Raw genomic sequence first — 6,213 nt, 5'->3', positions numbered from 1 at the left:
ATTTCTGGCTTGCCCGCTCTTGCAGGAGACACAGTTGATGGGAGAGTGTAAAGAGCCTCCCTGTGTGACTGGTACCAGGAAGAGGCGAAATTGCTTTGAGAAGTGAAGAGACTGCTCCCTCCCCTCTTTTGGTGATACATTGCACCTCAAAGGGGCCTGAGGAGAAAAGGGTGGAGGTAGGACCGTGTGGTGACGACACAGGAAAGGAAACAGAACGCCAGGTTTGTTGGTAGCCAGAGAGCTTCAAAAGCCTCTTGCAAAAAGCCTCCCAGGAAAACTTTCCTGGGGTTTTTATTTCTCTCCTTACTTTGTTTACAACTCTTCTTAGTGGTTACATTCTTGCGCATAGAAGAACCAGGCAGTATACATGCACATAAGATAACGAACCCATCTCTTGAGCGTGTGAACACCAGCTGCGAGGGTACAATCAAATCAGCCAAATAAGTTTCCCAAACACAAACGCTGGATTGAAGGTCACTCCTGCCTCGTAGCCATGGGAGCAGTTTGCCGCGCCTGTGGGCTAGCGATTCGGGAGCTATGCGTCCCTACATCCCCCCCTGTTTTATTTTATAGATGCGGTGTTTAGACAAAGCACTCTCGCAGGGTAGCATGCACAATGCCACTAGATTGGGTATACATTAAACAAAGCAGCAAAGTAAAACATCAAAAATTAAAACTAGGACCCCATACTATAAAAGGGTTTTTATCCACTCTAAGGGTGGCTATGACTAGATATAATCTCACCAAGGAGGAAAAACGTCTTGGCGGATGGCTTAAGCATAACATTTTAGCATATCAATTTGCTATTACATGCAAAACTATTATCAGTAAGCTTAAAACAACACATTTCTTTCACTGTCTCACACCCCAGATGTTGCTGGGTGGTTTGCAGACAGGAACAAGGCAGGTACTTAACAGACCTTGCATGTCTTGTAATATGGTGTCATTAACATACACACAGCTGTCATTAACTTGAAAAAGTAAGTGTCTTGTCAGGTGTAATCCCAGGAGCACTGACTAAAATTAACTGGGCATACCAGGTAGTCTAATTTCCCAGATGTTTTGGTGAATTACTCAACTCCCCATGGACCCGGCAGGATTCGGTATGTGGGAGGCCACACCCCCTTTACCGGTCCATATGCTTGGAAGGAGCATTGAGAACGTTTGCACTTTTACCCAGAAAGTCTCTAAGTATGTCTCCATGGCCGCAGATCAGATGGTACTCCTGATGTGTCTGTAAGGGCAGTGGGCCAAGCCTGAACATGCTAGATCCCACTGCAATGCCTTCCCAGCCTTAGTGATATTCAATACCATCTCTGTCAGCAACTTCTGGGTCATTGTCTGTATTTGGATGTGTTACAGGGGTAATAGTGTAATAGAGGAGATGGCAGGGGCAATGGCAACAAGGTGCCTTTGGTACTTATCATTTAAAATCCAATTAGGGAAGGCAATACATACTGAAGGACTTATTTAAAACACAGGGCGCAGCCTGTAGAATAAACCCCAAAATCCAATCAATACCACGTTCCCAAGCATGGGTCCCACAAGTTTCTTTTTTTCCCGGTTATAATTCTTTGTTTCTTCACCAGGGTCAGTTCTTAATGTCTCTTGTAGTCAGGAATTCCTGGACTTTGTGGTTTCAAGGAAGCAAGTGTTCCTTCTTCTCTTTTCCTGAAACAGCGTGGCTTAGCATCATACAGGGGAGAGGTTACTAGCACATCACCCTGTAATGGTTTTGCTTCTTCTAGAAAAATCCAGAGGCACAGTAGGTCTGTCAGTGGACAAGGGAGAGGTTACTAGCACTTCACCTTGTCTTTTTTCCTTTTTCCTGCTGTCCAGAAGGCACAGCAGGGCTAGAAGAAGAAATAGGCTTATCATCAGTCAAAGAGTCCTCCCGAGGTGGAGGGGTCTTTTTACAGTGAGAAGCATGGGTCTAGGCAGGTAGTCCTTGGCACTTCACAGCGGTGTTGGTGGTTAACAGGACTTGGAAAGGGCCTTTCTAGCATGGAGCCAAAGCAGTCTTTCGTTGATGGACTTTACATAGACTCAGTCTCCTGGTTTTAATAAATGGCAGGGGTGCTAGGGTCTTTGGGTAGCACTTCTCTACCTGTGAGAAAAGAAACCTAACACATTTCATTAATGCCTGGCAGTGTTTTGCAAATCTCATAGTTGCTCGGGCACATTTAAGCCCCCCCTTGTCTTGGGGGTCAGCCAAGTTTTGGCTGTGGCCTTGGATGAGCCTGCAAGCTGTATTTTCCTCTCAGTTAACTCATTCTGTGCTTTTTCCTCTTCTCCCTTTCTCGGCTTCTTTTAACCTACAAAGGAAACCTTCACTCTTCCAGTAAAATAACTTTATTACAGAGCTTTGGAGCAACAAACCGGGACAAGCACACCCACTTTTGAGGAGTGCACTCGGTACAACCTCAGGTGTCTAATTGCTTTCCTCCCTCCCCAGCCCTCTGGCTAGAAATCTGAGGTAGCCAGAAGGATCCCATGGGCAATATGGGGAGTGGGTTAACCTTCCATGTCCTTGCTTCCAAAGACTGTTGGTATGCAATTCTTAACAACAATTTTTGCCATAAAACACAAAAATAATCCCTATTGTGCCAGTAAATGCATGGTACATTGAATGCTGTTCAGCTGGCAACCGTTTTCTCTGATGATCTGAAAGACAAAAGAACAGAGGTCTACCCCTTCTGGGCAGTCAGTCATTGCTTAAAATGTTTCCTTGTATTTGTTCATAGGCAGCCCAGATTTCAGTGGCTTCTACCTTATTAGTTAGAAACTTGCATTAATACAAATGCTTTCTGGCTTGCTTCCAAATCCAAAGCTATCTACAGCTTAAAGATTTTTACTTAAAAGGGACACAATTAACTTTCCCAGTCTTTTGATTGCCTTTTACTTCTAACTCCTGCTTTCAAACACACAGTGATCTGAACAAGACAACACAACCTATATTGGTAGGTTTGCATTTCCTTTACCTCTGCTACAATATACACTGCACATATTCTGGGGAAAAGCGGCCACTGCGCAACCCATACGGGCTCATCAGTGAGCCAACGGAGGGGGAGGGCCGTACTCCTAATCATCAATATGGATGATGGCAGTTAAAGCAGTTCCCCTGAGGCTTCTGCCCCTTGTGCAGGGCAGCTGCCAGCAGGGCCATCTGATGGGTTTGAGTGCCTACATCAGTACACGCCTGCAGCAACTCCGCCAGGGTCGAAGGACTTCGAGGACTCGCTCGCAGCGGGGACCCTGCGAAATGCGCGACGGGCACACTGGCCAATGATGGGAAAAGCTACCTGGGGCGTGCCCACCGCCTGCTCGGGGATGCTCGAAAACTGCCCTGTGCCATATAACTGCTCAGCGAGATAGGCCCCCCCACCTTGTGCTGCTGCTGCAAGCGCCTCTCGCTGGTACTCGCTATCCCACACAACGTATTGCGCGGGAGACAGCACCATGCGACATATGTCTTTCCAATCTTGGGGGAGCAAGTGGTAACCGTTTGACACACCTTTCAAGATCCCCCGGAGCTCGTGGAGAACCGAGTAGGGGAGAGCCTCCCAGTCCACTACCCGCCCCCCGTTTCCATTATCCCGCCTAGAGACGGGGAACGCCTCGAACCCACAGCTGGATTCCTTGTCGGTCAAGAGACCGGCCTCGCGCACCGGCTGCACCGCCGCGACGACAGCGCCCCCCTGCCCGACCGGTAGGCATGGGGGCGCCGCCACGGGCGGCGGCGCAGGGGGGGTCAGCTGCGGGCAGGAGGGGGGTGGCCCATCACCTGGGGGCAAAGGGGAAACCGGCTTAAGGCCGTCGGGGCCGAACCCCTCCAGCGCCTCCTTACAACGCTGCCAGAGCAGCAGGTGCTGAACTGGGGCACGGGGTTCACTATACAAGGTGATCCCAATCCGTATCCAATCAAAAAGCTGTAAAGACCCGCAGTCAGGATACCAGGGGCACTGGCGATCTATTTCCCTGAGAAGGTCCTCAATATGAGCGACCGAGACAACGACACATGATCGCTGCCTTATAATCTTTTGTAACTCTCTTGCGTGCTCCTTCTGGGCACTGGAAAGTTTCCCCCCCATACTCACGAATAAGGGGCGGCAAACAGCCGCGGGCGCGCTCGGCGTATCCAGCCGGTGAGTAGAGGGGTATCACGTCGGGGTCACCAGCTGTGGTGACGACACAGGAAAGGAAACAGAACGCCAGGTTTGTTGGTAGCCAGAGAGCTTCAAAAGCCTCTTGCAAAAAGCCTCCCAGGAAAACTTTCCTGGGGTTTTTATTTCTCTCCTTACTTTGTTTACAACTCTTCTTAGTGGTTACATTCTTGCGCATAGAAGAACCAGGCAGTATACATGCACATAAGATAACGAACCCATCTCTTGAGCGTGTGAACACCAGCTGCGAGGGTACAATCAAATCAGCCAAATAAGTTTCCCAAACACAAACGCTGGATTGAAGGTCACTCCTGCCTCGTAGCCATGGGAGCAGTTTGCCGCGCCTGTGGGCTAGCGATTCGGGAGCTATGCGTCCCTACAGGACCGTGGTTTGTCTTCCCCACCAAGTTATGCTGCCCCTTTACTCCCATGACAAATCAGCCACTGGAGCTACCTGGCTTTGCAAAAGGAGAATAATTTGCATCACACAAAGTGTCTGGCACATAGCCTCTGCATGCTTGGGAGTTTCCCCAGGAACGGTATTGCTCCACAGGATCCCTTACTCTGAGACATGCTTAAATGGCACAATTTAGACCTTGTTCTGTTGTGCCTCACCACCACTGAAATCCCGCACAACATTCTAACAGTTGTAGCTCAACTGTTTCTGTGGGCTAGTTGTATATCCTACTATGCACCATCTACAGGCAGAACATTATGAATGTATTGAGGGACAGAATAGAGGAAATAATTTGGTGGCAATGTGGCAAAGGAAGCTCTTTTTTAAAGGCATTATTGAAGGCTTAGGCTTCTACAGTAGCAGGCCTGGGCCTATATACAGTTGCATTAAAAATAGGGTTTATTGCTTCAGCATATAACATAAATGTGAACAATTATTCATAAAGCCATGCCAGAGAACAACTCTACAATTACTTACAATGGATGTAAATGGTTTATAAGCAATTCTTTTAAACATTTTACCAGCTTAGTTTTTCACTGAAATGTCACAAAAATGGAATGGATTCTTTGGGAATAATTGTTGTTTTTTTGGTAGCTTTATTTTCTAGGCCTTTATAAATGTTCATAAAAAAATTGAACAGCAGCAGTAGCTTTGAAGTGCTTGGTTTGCAAAGTAAGTACAACTGACCTGCATGATTAGATAAGCAAGAATATAAAGCAGAAAATACGGCAGGGAAAATAGCGAGCAGAACTTCATGAAAATACTGTTATACAAATGTAAACCATATATTTTGTTTTTTTACTGACTTTGACGGAAAGCAAAATCTCTTCTCACACTACTTTTTACCCTTTCACTTTCACTTATTGTCACTAGTGATGGTCAAATTATTACTGTAACTAAGTTGTCTGATAAAAACGCCCACTTTTCCATGAATTGTTTACAAATGGGCATTCATTTATATGAATGTATTCATGATTTGAATTCAAATTCTTTAATTCATTTGTTTGAAGAAATTTCAACCAATTTATTTTGACTTGTTGTTTTCAGCTATTTCTTTGACTTGGTACATTATTTGGGATGTCTGATTGGTCAGCTAAGTCAAATGCTTTCTTTATGAGCAGGAGAATAATGAGTAACTAATAGAGAATAATACACTACCCATTCAAACAAATGATCATTTTTAAATTGATGAAACTCTTCTGTTCCATAAATATTTTCATGCATAACTAGGACTTCATATGAAAACTAAATATACTAAAAGCTGTATAAAGGTGGATGAATTCTTTCTCAATAGTGAATGACTATAAAATAGTACCCTATTAATATCTTGTTCCCTGACCTGTTAAAAATATCCTACATCTCTGGGAATAGTTGTTGTGACGGGTTGGATCACAGAACCCCTCTTGGGAACTGCCAACCAATGTGCCAAGACTACTTCTGCCCCTGCTTTCCCTGCCAGCTCGGGACCCCAGCACCCTGTCTTGCTGAGCCAGACATGCCCGTCTGCTCCAACACAGACCCAGGGTCTGAATTACTTGCCCCAAAGCTACAGACTTAACTGAAAGCAGCTAACAGAAGTGTGTTTGTCTTTAA

The 6,213-nt window shown here is 46.0% G+C and overlaps 1 long non-coding RNA gene across 1 annotated transcript; it reads right to left on the bottom strand.

The window, feature by feature from the left end:
- Positions 1-222: 222 nt before the first annotated feature.
- LOC135978271 (uncharacterized) lies at positions 223-4,329 on the bottom strand. Its single transcript, XR_010595701.1, has 2 exons — positions 4,098-4,329; positions 223-2,107 (listed from the first exon to the last, which is right to left on the bottom strand). It is a non-coding gene; the product is annotated as an uncharacterized LOC135978271 (long non-coding RNA).
- Positions 4,330-6,213: the final 1,884 nt, after the last annotated feature.

The sequence above is a fragment of the Chrysemys picta genome, chromosome 1, assembly GCF_011386835.1.
Source record: "Chrysemys picta bellii isolate R12L10 chromosome 1, ASM1138683v2, whole genome shotgun sequence".
NCBI classification, from domain to species: Eukaryota; Metazoa; Chordata; order Testudines; family Emydidae; genus Chrysemys; species Chrysemys picta.
The sequence above is the reverse complement of the archived record's forward strand: the minus strand, read 5'-3'. Positions and strand labels throughout refer to the sequence as shown.